The 14251-nt window shown below is 41.6% G+C and overlaps 1 protein-coding gene across 2 annotated transcripts in view; it reads right to left on the bottom strand.

Moving 5' to 3' along the window:
- Positions 1-14251, bottom strand: part of FILIP1L (filamin A interacting protein 1 like) — a 2033704-nt gene that overhangs the window by 907154 nt on the left and 1112299 nt on the right. The window lies entirely within an intron of this gene.

Below are 14251 nucleotides of genomic sequence, written 5' to 3'. Positions count from 1 at the left end.
TCTTCATCTCACATTGCTGCAGTCCTTACACTTGGGTAGTCCGCTGTCCTCGGTCGGCCCGAATATCAAAGTATAAGGCTGACGTCGGTCAAGGCGCATTTGACTGACATCAGGACGTCAGGGTACAAATGCGCATGACCGACGTCATATCCTCAGTCTTTTTTGCCGCATGGTCCGATGCAGAAGCAGCATTGCACGTGCCGGTTGGCGTTCTGAGATTTTTCGATTTCGAAGTTTCAGACCGAGTTCAAAGTTGGCTAAGTACCCCGTTGGGGAATATTTTAGTTTTTCTTGCCTCAGTGATTTACCGGATGTCAGAAAAAGTCAATAATTGCATTTCTTGTGGGAAACAGATACCGCATAGAGATTATCATACTTTGTGTATTCCTTGCTTAGGGCCTGAGCACGACGTTGTTGGCTGTCGCTCTTGTGCTAGATTCAATAAACGCACTATAAAGAGAAGGTTGGATTGTGCCAGGTTAGTCTTTGGGAAGCGGTGCAATTATAAAATGCCGTCGGATGCTCCGACGCCCGCTTCTTCAAAGAAGCGCAAGGACAAAGCAGTTAAGCCTAGGCTAGAAGAACCGTCTGTACCGGACGCCGGTTCTTTAGAGGTGTCGGTGGAGCCGGTGGCTCCACCGGAGGTTTCTTTGTGTTCCCAGGGTGAGACTTTATTATTGCAAGATGTGGCCTCTCAGGAGGCAGGTCAGGCTGAGGGGGCTTCTCAGGTTACTATACTCCCCTCCCTTCCTAGGGTGGCTAGGCCCTCTCCTTCTGTTTCAAAGGCTTCTCCCAGGGGCAGGCCAGGTTTAGCTTCTATTGGTGTTACCCCTAGCTCTTCAGGAACTGTGCCCAAGAAGCATATGCTTAAAATGGCAGAAGATTTGATTAGTTTGATTAGGGGTTCTATGCCCCCTCCTGATAAGAGACCTAGGGTGGAGCCTGAGCTAGGGAGTTTTGAGCAGGCTTCAGATGTTTCAGAGTCTTCGGCTGAAGACTTGCAGGAGTACTCTCCTTATTCTGATTCTGATGTGGATGATTCTACTCCTTCTGCTTCTCCTCCTGAGGATTTTTCTTTTTCAGAAACTCTTCATTCCATGAGGGAGCATTTTAAGTGGGAAGGTCAGGACTTCTCTGATTCCAGGAAAAGGCTTAGGGAATTTTTGTTTTACCCCAGCATAGGCCTTTGGCTATACCTCCTGTTTTGGATGTAGTGGAAGATGTTTTTACAGAGGCTTCTCTTAATCCTGATTCTTTGCCTCCTGCTCCTGTTAAACTGGATAGGTATTACAGGGTGCCTGAAGCTCATAAGTATCTTTTTAAGAGTCCTAGGGCAGACCCAGAAACTGTTAGCCAGGGGCCTAAAGGTGTTAAGGCTTCTGTTGTTAAGAATCCGGTTCCTGCAGACAAAGAGGCTAGGGCCTTGGATAGATGGGGAAAGAAAGTTTATACTTCTTCCACTCTTGCTATGAGGGCTTTGAATTGCCAGTTTCACATGTTGAAATACCAAAACTATCTCCTTTCACAATTGAAGTCTAAGGTTGATGCTCTGGCAGAAGGTATTGATTGTAAAGAGTTGCAAGATTTAGTACATGTTTCTGAACAGGTGGGTAAGCATTCTTTGCAATGTGGTTTTGATGCTGTACAGGCCTCGTCTAGGGTGGCTGCCACTGGGTCAGTTCTTCGCAGGCACGCCTGGCTGAGGGATCAAAATTTATCTGAACATGTTAAAACAAGGATTTTAGATGCTCCTTTACAATCTGACGTGTTGTTTGGTCCTCCTGTTGAGGCAGTTTTAAAGAAAATGGAAGACAAGGCTAAGTCTATGCAGACTGTTAAAGATTTTTTGCAGGTCCAGCCTCCAAAGTTTAGTAGAAATTGGCCTACTAAGGGGTGGACGTATCCTTCTTATGATTCCCAGTCTAGGGGTAGATCTAGACGTGGTAGGGGCAGAGCTCAGGGCTCTTTCAGGCCTAGAACAGGGAGTTCTCCTGCACAGTCTTCGGGTGAGGGTAGGGGTCAGTCCTTTCGTAAACAGACCCAATGACCTACCTTTTCATCTGCCAGAGCCTTCTCGTCTGGCAGCACCTTTGGGAGGAAGGTTGGCACTTTTCAAAGAAAATTGGAGTTTAATTACCCAAGACAGATGGGTATTGGATATCATACACCACGGTTACAGGTTTTATTTCCATACCTTGCCTCCTTTCATAGGCATGCCAGACGTTCCTCCTCAACAAAGAATAGAGGCTCACAAGCAAGTTTCTCTGTTACTCCAAATAGGGGCCATACAGCCGGTCCCTATGCCAGAAATGGGCCTAGGATTTTATTCTCGCCTGTTCCTAGTACCAAAGAAGGGGAACATGTGGAGACCAATTTTGGATTTATCTACCCTCAACACTTATCTGGACATTCCCAAGTTCAAAATGTTGACGTTACAGCAGCTTTTACCTCTGCTGGGCAAAGATCATTGGATGGTAACTTTGGATCTCAAGGAGGCTTACCTTCATGTTCCTATCAGACTGAGTTGCAGGAAGTATCTGCGTTTTCGAGCTGGGACTTCTCACTATCAGTTCTCTGCATTGCCCATTGGCTTATCTACTGCCCAGAGTGTTCACGAAAGTTCTGGCTCCAGTGATAGCTTTCTTCAGGCTAAAAGGAATACAGATCTATCCTTATTTGGACGACTGCCTGATTCTGGCTCAAGGAAGGAAGAGCTTCTTCATCATTTGGAATATGTGATAGCAGTGCTAAGATGCCTGGGGTATTCTGTGAACGAAATAAAGTCCAGTCTAGTACCCTCTCAGGACATGTGCTTTCTGGGTGTGAGACTGAATACAGCATCCCAGATGGCCTTTTTAACCCCGGACAAACAAAAGAGTCTATCCCTTTACTTCCATCAACTATCTCATCAGTCCGGGCTGACTGCAAGGACAGTCCTTCAAGCCTTAGGGTTCATGGCATCTTGTATTCTGGTGCTTCCCAATGCCAAACTGCATATGAGGAAGCTGCAATGGTATCTCAAAAATGTATGGACACAGCACTGCCAGGATCTGGACACTGTCATTCAAATAATACCTTGCATTCAAAAGGAATTTTGTGGTGGGCTCAGGAATGTCACCTAAACAAGGGACTCTCTGTGACCCGGCCAGAGGCGAGTTAGATTTTAACGACAGATGCCTCAGACAAAGCTTGGGAGCTCATCTAAATGGAAAGTGGATACAAGACAAGTGGCCTGCCAGACTACAACATCTACATATCAACATGAAGGAGATGTTAGCAGTCCAGTTTGCATTAATAGCTTTCAAGGAATTACTTCTTCCAGGGCAGGTGTTGATTCTAACAGACAACACAACTGTCATGTGGTACGTCAACAAGCAAGGGGAACGATTCTTATCCTCTATGCAGGCAAGCAATGATTTTGTGGGAGACTGCTCTCAGTTTACAGCTCAATCTTCAGGCAAGGTTTCTGCCAGGAGCACAGAACTCCTTAGCAGATGTGTTGAGCAGACGAATTATGGATCCCCACGAGTGGAAATTGGATCCTCATGTATTTCAGAAATTGACAGTGTCATGGGGAACTCCAGACATAGATCTGTTCGCTTCTCCACTAAACCATCAGCTGCCAAAGTTTTGCACAAAAAGGTTTCATCCCACAGCTTGGAGAGTGGATGCTCTTTCTTTCAATTGGAGCAATCTTCATGTGTATGCCTTTCCACCTCTGCCTCTTCTCCCAAAGGTACTTCTAAAGGTCAGACAAAAGGTCAGACAGGACAAGCCAAGGATGATTTTAATAGCTCCGGATTGGCCTCGACAGCACTGGTACCCATTACTGAGAAGTCTGGTACGGAAGCCTCCATGGCCTTTGCCTTCAATTCCACACCTGTTGTCACAGGAGGACAGCCATTTGCTCAATGTCAAGCTTCACTCTCTGCACCTAACAGCCTGGCATATTCTGTTTTGAACCATAGTGGGCCTCTACTTCCTCAGCAAGTTTTGAATGTTATTTTGGAAGCTAGAAGGCCTAGTACAAGGAAAGTGTACGCAGACAAATGGAAGAGATTTTTATTTTGGAGTGCAGCAAAAGATTTTGATGTTTCTGAGCCTAATTTGTGTGTGGCTCTTCAATATCTTACTGAGTTACTAGACAAAGGTTTGTCTTTCTCTTCTATTAAAGTTCATGCTGCAGCAATTTCGGCTCACTATGATTGCACCCACCATTGTTTTCTCATCCTTTGTTCAAGCAATTTCTTAGAGGGGCAAAGAATATAAGACCCCCACGAAGAGCTCCTACTCCTGCTTGGGATCTCAATTTTGTGTTGGAGAAACTCACTCTACAACCTTTTGAGCCTGCAGCTACTTCTGAGTTGAAATATTTGTCATGGAAGACTGCTTTTTTGTTGGCCATTACCTCTGCAAGAAGGGTTTCTGAATTGCAGGCCCTTATGGCGGTTGAGCCTTTCTTGATTTTCCATAAGGATATGGTATCATTACGTACTAATCCTTCCTTTATGCCTAAGGTGGTTTCTAGTGTGGCTTTAAACCAAACCATTCATTTGCCTACTTTTTATGCAAATCCCCAAAATAAAGGGGAAAAGATTTTGCACACTTTAGATGTACACAGGCAGTTGCGTTATTATTTGGACAGAACTAAAGGGTTCAGGCAGTCTCAGCAGTTGTTTGTTTCTTTTGCTTTGAGTTCTCAGGGCAAGCCTGTGTCAAAACAAACTATTTCTAAGTGGATTGGGTTTTGCATTGCTTTCTGTTATTCCCATCATGGCAAGGAGATTCCAGCTGGGATTAGGCCTCATTCCACTAGGGCTACTGCCACTTCAACAGCTTTTTTGAGGGGAGTGGCAACCAAGGATATTTTGGAGGCAGCTACTTGGAGTTCAGTGCATACTTTCTGTAGGCATTATCACCTGCCACTTTACTCTAAATCCAGGGCTGGTTTTGCCACTGCTGTTTTGCAGGGCATTTTGGCAGCTCCTGCTTCCTTGTAGTTAGCCATCCTCCCTTACCTCTGCTTTGGGATTCTACCCAAGTGTAAGGACTGCAGCAATGTGAGATGAAGAACATAGTACAGTTTTGTACCTACCATAAATGTAGATGTTCGAGGATCCACATTGCTGCAGTCCAATTTACCCTCCCTCCTTCCCCTCTGTAGTTAGAGGTGGTTGTGTGGGTTGGGTTGTACATATTGTGTATATTGTATATATTGTACATATAATTAGTGCAAGGGTGGTTGGTTGGTTGTTTGCTGTCTTTTGGTTTTGACCTTTATTTTTAGGGTCTTCTGACATCTGGGGCAAGAAAAGACTGAGGATATGACGTCGGTCATGCGCATTTGTACCCTGACGTCCTGATGTCAGTCAAATGCGCCTTGACCGACGTCAGCCTTATACTTTGATATTCGGGCCGACCGAGGACAGCGGACTACCCAAGTGTAAGGACTGCAGCAATGTGGATCCTCGAACATCTACATTTATGGTAGGTACAAAACTGTACTTTTCGTCTTCCTTGTCAGTGATAAAGAACATCACTGCACTGCTATCAGTAAGGCCAAATGTTTATTCAGCTCTGCTAAGGCAGTATTACTTATGAGTACTGTAAAGTATAAATTCAGCATCAGCTACTGTCCACCACTTTACCACAAATTAATCTGTCAGGAAAAGCCCTACAGCCTCTGATTATTTGCAGCTGATAAGAGAGCATGAGGGTACTTTCTGACGGTCAAGCTGAGTACCACAGATGGCTTTCTCCAAGCTTGTGCCATCAAACTGGAAAACTATACCCAACAATATTCAGAGACTTGGCAAGATTGATAGCTTAAAAACTTCAGGAATATGTGATAAAAAATTAATGAATTTGCTTCTGAGACACATTAAAGCTGGCTACATAAGCATTCTTGCTGACCATGTACTGACCTCCACTAGACTGTGCTCAGCAGATGGGTCGGTGTATGGTGCCAGAAGTAATGCTGTTTTCACATTGTTTATCAGCTATACAGGTGTATACATTTATACTCTTGGCAGTATTTCTGTTATCAGCATTGTAGCTACTTTCATCTGTAATTTATCTATATTTACCTTACGTTTACTATACTTAAAGGAGAACCGCACCCACAGACTCAAAAAACATGTTGATTTCATCATGATTTGGTGTTTCCTACATTTTACCACCACTCTGGGACTATTTACATGTTTTTAAATATTTTTATATGTAATTTCTCAGTCTGACCACATGGAGTCTGGCATCTTGAAGTAATTCTGATTGTTTAGTTTGCCTCTAGGTATCCCACAATGCAGTAATTGTCTGTAAAAAATTACATAATGCAGGGCTCTTTCATCCTAAAGCTCCTGTCACTACATTGATTTTACATGCATATACTGCTGTCTTTCAGTCAGTTTTAAGTAACATTTCATGTTGTTCAATGACTGCTTAAAACGCAAACACTGCAAATGCCACAGAACAGACTTTCAAAGTGCTTTTTATAGGTTCATAGGTAGGTACTAAGCTATTGGCCCTAAGGCCTATATAAGCCTAGCCAAAAGGTACCCTGGCTTTCGTCACCCAAGAAAATTATTTTCCTGTGCCACTGTTGAGCAGAGCCACAGAAGTGATCCCTGGGGTGAATTTCCTGTCTCCCATCCAGTCATCATGATTTTTCTTCAAGAGTACTAATGAGGAGCTTTGTTTGATATAGATAGGTAGTTTGTTCCAGAGTATGGGAAGTCTCTGGGACAGGAATCTATCCCTCCAGCATGTTCTGTTTATTGTGGTGACAAGGTTTAGGTCCCTACAGTGTGTAACTCGGAGGGATTGGGATTTCTTTAAGTGGAGCATGTCCAAAAGCTCTGGGTCTGACATAGCTTTGTGTGTTAGGCAGAGATAGCCTCTGAGTAGGCGATATGCGACGGAGTAAAGCTGCAGTTTTTTAAGACTGTCTGCGTAGGGCATCTGTTTGAGACCAGTAATCCCCTTTGTGATGTATTTCTGTGGCTTTTCCAGTTGTTGTAGATGTCTTGTGAGGTACATACCAAAAGGGTCGTTGCACTCTATAATGGGTCTAATGATTGATGAGTAGAGGGGAACAATGACCTCTTTTTTTCCTGGATGAGAAACCTTTTATGATGAGGTGTGCCACACAGAAGGATTTCCTGATTACTGTGGCGGTGTGATTATCAAAGGAGAGACTACTGTCCACCTGTGTCCCAAGGTCTCTTATCACACTTTTGGTGTTAAGTAGACTACCGCCTATGTGGTAATTCATGGGTACAGAGATTTTACCAGAAGGAATGATGGTGCACACCAGGTATCTGTCTCAGCGAAGCCCTTTTGTAGAATGTCCACATCTTTTGGAGTTTTGATTATGGCTCCTAGTTTGCAGTCATCTGAGAACTTCATTAGCCAAAGACCTTCTGTGTTGGTCTGTACTTCAGAGAAGTAGTTACCAAACAGGAGAGGACCCAGGACTGAACCCTGTGGTACTCCACTTGTCATTGGTCTGAAGTTGGATTTGGAGTCCGCTACTTTCACAGTGTAGGTTCTCTCAGTGAGCCAGTTGGCAACCCATCTTGTGACATAGGGATTTATACCTAGTTTAGTGAGTTTATCTATAATTCCATAGTGGGGGATGGTGTCAAAAGCCTTGGCAAGATCTAGATGGGCTGTGTGAACCACCTTACTCTCATCTACGGCTTTGGTGACTGCTTCAAAGAAATCTATCAGGTTTAGGAGACATGATCTGCCTTTTACAAACCCGAAATGGGTGGGGTCCTGAGTTTGGAGATTACCAATGTCATTGTTTTTAAGTTCCATGATGATACGTTCCATAGCCTTGCAGACCAGGCTCGTCAGGCTAATGGGGTGGTAGTTTCCAGGGTCCGTGGTGGCTCCCCCTTTGTGGAGTGGGATAACCATCGCTATGTGCCATTCAGTGGGCACATAGCCTGAGGTGAGGCTATGACTGAACATGGTACTTAGGTGGGATGCCAGTTTGTTCAGTAGTTCATATAGAACACAGCCTGGGATGTTGTCAGGTCCCATGGATGCTGTGTTCTTCGCTTTGGAAAGTGCGTTTTTTACCTGTGTAGCCATGAGGAACTTTGCATTCTTCCGGTATATAGATGGTCCCTTTAGGGGGTTGAGAGGGGGGTAAAGTTAGCACTGAACCTATCTGCCAGGATGTTGGCAATATCAGTTGGTTCTGTATATTTAGTGCCATTGTGCTGTAACTCAGAGCAGATCTGAGTGTTGCCATTGAGATTCTTGACATAGCTATAGAATGCTTTGTGGTTGTCTTTAGAGTCTGTGGCGATTTTGTTTTCACAACTAGCTTTGGAGGATTTTATGAGGGATCTCAGCTTCTTACTGAGGCTGACCAGGGAGTTCCTCCAATCATGGGATTTTACTCTTTTTTGCAACAGTTTCTTTCTTCTGTTGTAGAGTTTGTTTATGGCAGGGGACCACCAGATTGGCTTCCTTTTTTTGGAGGATAGCATCTTGGTTCTGTTAGGGATTGCACGATCCATGCACTCGTGTAAGTGCTTATAAAATGCATTTGTGTAGGATTCAGCAGTCATACCTCTATTGTCCGTCAGCATGGGTGTCATGAAGTTTGCCACTTCTGTCTTAAGAACCAAGAAGTCGGCTTTGGAGAAATCTTTTACGGTGGTTTCCCTAATGGGGGGTGGGGGAGGGATGTGGATGTCTAGGGTGATTAGCTTGTGGTCGGATCTGACTACCGAGGAATTGACCTCTGGTGTGGAGCACCGGTTGCCCATGTTCATGATAACCAGGTCTAGGATACTGCTGCCCCTGGTGGGTGTGTGGATAAGTTGATCCAAGGCATTGGAATTTATGAATTCCAGAAAACTTTGAGCACAAGAATTGGTACACGAGTAGTTTTCCCAGTTAATGGTGGGGTAGTTGAAGTTGCCTATTATTAGGGTGTTAGGTTGTACGCTAATATTTTCTAGTGTGTCAAGAAATGAGGAGTGGGAATACTGGGGCATGGTGGGGGATCTGTAGCAAGCTACAATTTGAATTGCGGTCTTGCCCAGAGTTAGTTGCACTTGGATAATGTTCTGCTGCTTCTTTTTTGAATGGCTAAACCTGTAGTCTTTTGTGAAGCCTGAATTGTACTACTTTTACTACTTTGACTCATCTTCCATCCCCCTTCACACATAACTTCTCTAGCTGTCAAAGTGCTAAAGGTAATTTAAGCTTTTACCTGCTGTGATTGACAGCTCACAGCAGGAGACCTGACTCATGTACTGTTTCTTTGTCCTAACCTTTACTTTTTGTATGGGTAGGGGAAGGACCAGGGAGCTGTAGCATCACAGCATGGATGAGTTTTTAGGACAGTCATGATGTCAGTTTGGGGAGGGATTTAGCCAGAAAACTACCTGTATTCAATAGCCTTGATGACATCAATGAATTGGAGACTGCAGCAAGCTTTTCCAGGTCAGGATAAAAGTTCCTTGAAAGTGTAACCACCACAGTACAGTAAGGTACTGCTCTAGTAGAGAGAAACAGTCAATTTAAAATATTTTAAATGCTGTATTGCTGTTTATTCATAGCAGGGACAGTAAATTAGCAGACAAGGGACAGAGAAGTTGAGCATTTACTAATAGAATTAAGTATGTCCTTTAATTTGGCTCAGTATAAAGTCACGGAATCTTGGTGTGGTATGTAGTTTGTTATATATAGGTATGTAACTGCTTCATAGTAGAATTTAGCCATGTCAAACTTAAGTTTAGTATTTATAATTTAGTATTATGCATAAGTGTGCAATTATTTGCTACTAGAACTTAGATATGCACAGTTTAAGTTTAGTATCTCTAATTTAGTCCAGTATGAGGTCAGATAATGCTACTGTACTAAGTATAGGTGTGTTTATTATGTCAGTCTTAAGTGCTACATTACTTCCCCTTACTAATCTCCTATTGTCTACTCTATAGCTTCTAAGGACATGCTTCCATTATGTATATCAATAGTGAGAGAGGTGGATATTTTGATTTATTGTACTGTAATGAATTACTTCTCAAGTATGGATTTGAGTCCTGTTTAAATTGTTATTCTTATGAATGCTGACATGATTACTTAAAGACTATGCATCTTTATTTCTGTTGTCAGCTTCATTGTGTAGTATGATTTTTTTTTTCCGTATGAACTGTTAATTATTTTTCTGTCTTACTATTGCCATGTTTGGGACAGATTATGGCTGAAAATGGTCCTTGGACCTAAGCAGTTAATAAATGCAAAATAAAAAAAAAATAGTTCTATACCTTTATTAAATCTGTGGGAGTTTGCCTTATTTTCATGTAAGGAGATAGTGAAGCGAAAGCTGGCTGCGGATGTATTTTTCCTCAGTTGTCTGACTGGAGCTGGGACCTCTAACAGCCTTTTGGCAAAGGGTGCTTACCTAAAGCAAGGTTGCTTCTCACCCTTTCAGCATTATACAGGCAAAACCTTTGGACAGTTTGCAGGCTGTTTAGCAAATGAATGTGCAGCAATTATGGATGGCTTCAAACAGGTGTATCTATCATTGCCTGTACCAGTACAACTTCAGCTGATGGTGGTCCAGTCTGCATTAGTCCCTTACCCGTCATAGTTGATGTTAACACTCACCCAGCTTTTGTTGGTCTCCCACTTGCTACTTAGGTCGCCAACCACCACTTGTAAACTACATTACATTTTCTGAACTGGGCATACATTCTTCCCAATTTTAAGTGAGCATCAGAAAGTGCCCTAATGTTCTGTGTCTGCTATGGTCAGCTTTTGTGGAACAAATGGCACCAGAAGTGTTTCTCTTCTTCTTCAGAGCCAGTTGAGGATTTATGGTGCAGTCGTTATAAAATTCATGCTGTTCAAATCATAATGATGGTGATTATGATGATGAGAACTTGGAGGTCACCATCTTGCTTCTGCTGTGGAGATCTCCATCTTTGAAGGATCTCCTGATGATACATCAGTGAAGGGAGCACTGGTTTTAGGAATCGTTCAGTTGTCTACATGTCCTGGCTTCAGCTTAGACTCATTGGGTGATTTGACCTTGTAGACACACCTGTCAACTGTTCTTTCAGCATTTCAATCCTAAAGCCAATGTTACTGTTTAAGCTGCTGCTGTTCAAAAAAAAAAAGAAAGAAAAAGTATTCTGACCCATGCCATATGTACGGTGTCCGTTTTTTTCTTTGTCTTCATAGTTTCTCATGGCTTTAGATCACCTCAGATGTTTTGTGTTCTTGCACTCCATCTTTGCTATGAGCCAGGCACATGCACTCTACTAACAATATCCTGAATAGGGCAGTGGGACTACTGAAACATCTAAACTACTGTGCCACACCCTATAACACAGCTGTCCATAGTTATGGTTACTTACACCGTAATCTTGTGTAGTAAGTAGGGCCTGAGACCCAAACATTATCAGTCACACTAACCCTGGCTTAACCAGTACCTGTAAAGCATACATATTTTGTTAATTTTCATCATTCTTGTAAATGTTTTAGGCTTTGTACGTTTTTAATATCAAGTGGAATTTTGCTCCATGAAGGAGGTCCAATTTTTGAAAAAGCTGTTTCACCTACTGATATGCCCAAATGAGGTATATGTAGTATTTGTAGCAATATTGCTGTTACAGGGAATAGTCAACTGTTTTCACTGACAATTTTAATTTTACTGATAGTAAGTCACAGTGCACTATGTCTGTTCTGTAGTTGTTGTAGTTTGTCCTAATAATACTACTGTATACTAGTTTGCCCGAATAATTTTGAAAAGCATTATATCTGAGAGAGTTGCCTTGTTTGTATTAGGAAACCACTTCTCTGCATTAAAGAGATCACAATGATGCTTTCTACAGTTGGTTTGGTGGGGCATTGTTTGTTTTATATGCTCTTCTCTTATCACTAAAAACCCCTGCTGTGAATAAGACATCATTCATGTTATTGTATAGTGTTGCTCATGGAGTGTAACATAATTATACTGCTAAAGCCAATAACAACGCCATGATGGGAATCTAAGCAAATTGTGTTTGTGATCAAAATTTGTTTGTAGTATATTGTTTCAAATATTTTGGCTAGTTGTGACAGATTTGCAATGGGTTTACAATCTTTGGGACATGCTATAGTTGACTTTTTGGGCAGAAGTGTTATTACTGCAATATTTAAACATTTCTGGGACATTGCCTGTGTAAGAGATAAAGTGTGTATGTTGTAAATTAATGGTCTGTTTTGAAACATTTGGGAGGCTGCAGGATAAAGTTTGCTGATTTTAGTTCCAGCTTGAAAAGTTTTCATGCTGATATATTTGTTTTTACTTGTTTGAAGGCAATTTCTTAGAAATAGAACATTTAGTAAATGTTAGCAAGAGGATTTATATGAGGTGGAAGTACATGAAAAGTTGAGTCTGGACTGCAGATCCAGAACAGGTTTAGTTAATTCATTTAAGGTGATGCACACACAGGTTTACTACTCACTTATCTATTGGAGGACTTGTCTGTAGGTTGTCTGAGTAGATCTTGCTTTCTAAAATAATTCTTAAGCGGCAGCTAAAGTGAGTTTTTTTCTTTCCTAAGAGACATAACTTTAGCTGTGTTAGCTGGCATTCAGTATTGTTCCTAATGTTTAAGTAAACTCTGTACAGGCTATTATTTCTATTTTTCTTTCCAATATTTCTAGCCACCTGGCGGTATAAACTTCAGCTCTAAACGATTGTCACTGTTGAAGTGACACCCTGACCCCATGTGCAAAAATGGGAAAAAAGGGGTTATGGATGGATGGATGAATGGATTAGTGCTTTGGTTTTGGATGTGGTCTATGGGTATTACTGTTCTCTAAGACACTGAGTCAAATGGGAACAGTAATTCCTGAACGAGGAAAGTTTATTAAATTAGAATAAGATGGATTGGGATTTGTTTCATGAAATAGTGGGTTCCAATTTACAGTTTTTAATGAAGTTTATATGACTTTCTACTGCATTTGGAGATGGGTCTTCCTATTACATTTTGGTGTTGCAGTATGTTTTGCTGTTTGTTTGAAGTCTAATAAGATTAAGGTATTGGTTGAGTTGTTGGATCCAGAGCCAGCTACATTAATATTAGTATTAATTTTATTTATGTGACTTTGTGGAGTTAAATTTATGACTTTGTATGTGTTTATGGCTTTTGTTGTGCTACCCACTGCAGAGGGCCTTTTTCATAGATTACTTGAACTAGTGAGTGCTTATTTGTTATTTTTCTAATTTTTTAGTTGCCAAATTACGTTTCTAAATTCTGAGCAGGATATTGAACCTTCCTGCATTGTCTTCCCTTCAGTGAAAATTGTGCTTTGTTTTTCAGCGCTGTTATTAAAATGTAGTAATATTTTTTGTTATTGATTTTATTATTCCCAGTGGCTTAAAGGGGAACCAACTGCCTGCAATTTTGTTACTAGTCATTGTTTTGTATATTCTTCTTATAACTTTGTTGTTGTCTGCTTCTTGAGTCCATGCTTCAGTTATTACGCCAATCAAATCTGATCTTTGTTGATTCTTTTGCTCGAAGTCTCTCTCTTGCATTCCTCAAAAATCATGTACGTTCTCTGTATGGTCCCACTTCTTCTCTCTCATATACATTCTTCCCATTCCATCCTTACGTTTTGGTTAACCCAGTTAGTCAGATTCCAAACTGCCAAGGTGCATACTCTCCCATCCATTAAACACTGCAATATCGTATAATTGTTATTTACATGACTTCTGGAATGCTTCATCTGTAGAGGTTAAAACCATATGTTTACCTTTTGAACTGTTTCGCTAGATCCTTCCCCTCCCCTATATGAGTATCATGTTTTTCCATTTGGGATTACATTTGATCTTTTGGAAGCAGTACATCAGCTTTATCTGTGTGGCCCCATGACTATTGCCTGCTATTTTAATAATATTTTCTTATTGATAATATTTTCCTATTAATAGACTATGAAATTCATTCTGTTGTAGTTTACCAAAGTGAAACAAGATCAGAAGGGAACACTTGGTTTTGCAGAAAAGAAGTAAAACACGTGTTAGCAGTTGGTTCATTGTGATCATTGGAAGTGACCATTGAGGTGGGCACTCATAGTAAGACCTCTGATTTGGTAGATCTTTTGCTACAGTTCTGCAGTAAGGATGCAGGATCACAGTCTTTGTGCTTGTTAGAGGAAGATGTAGGGCCTGGAGTAGTGACTGGAGCTCCTCTTTCATATGCATGGCAACTTGAGCTTTAACAGCATGCCACAG

Source organism: Protopterus annectens, chromosome 5.part0 (genome assembly GCF_019279795.1).
Source record: "Protopterus annectens isolate FY-2018-M chromosome 5.part0, PAN1.0, whole genome shotgun sequence".
Taxonomy (NCBI): domain Eukaryota; kingdom Metazoa; phylum Chordata; order Ceratodontiformes; family Protopteridae; genus Protopterus; species Protopterus annectens.
Note: the sequence above shows the minus strand (reverse complement) of the source record. Positions and strands in the feature narration are given on the sequence as shown.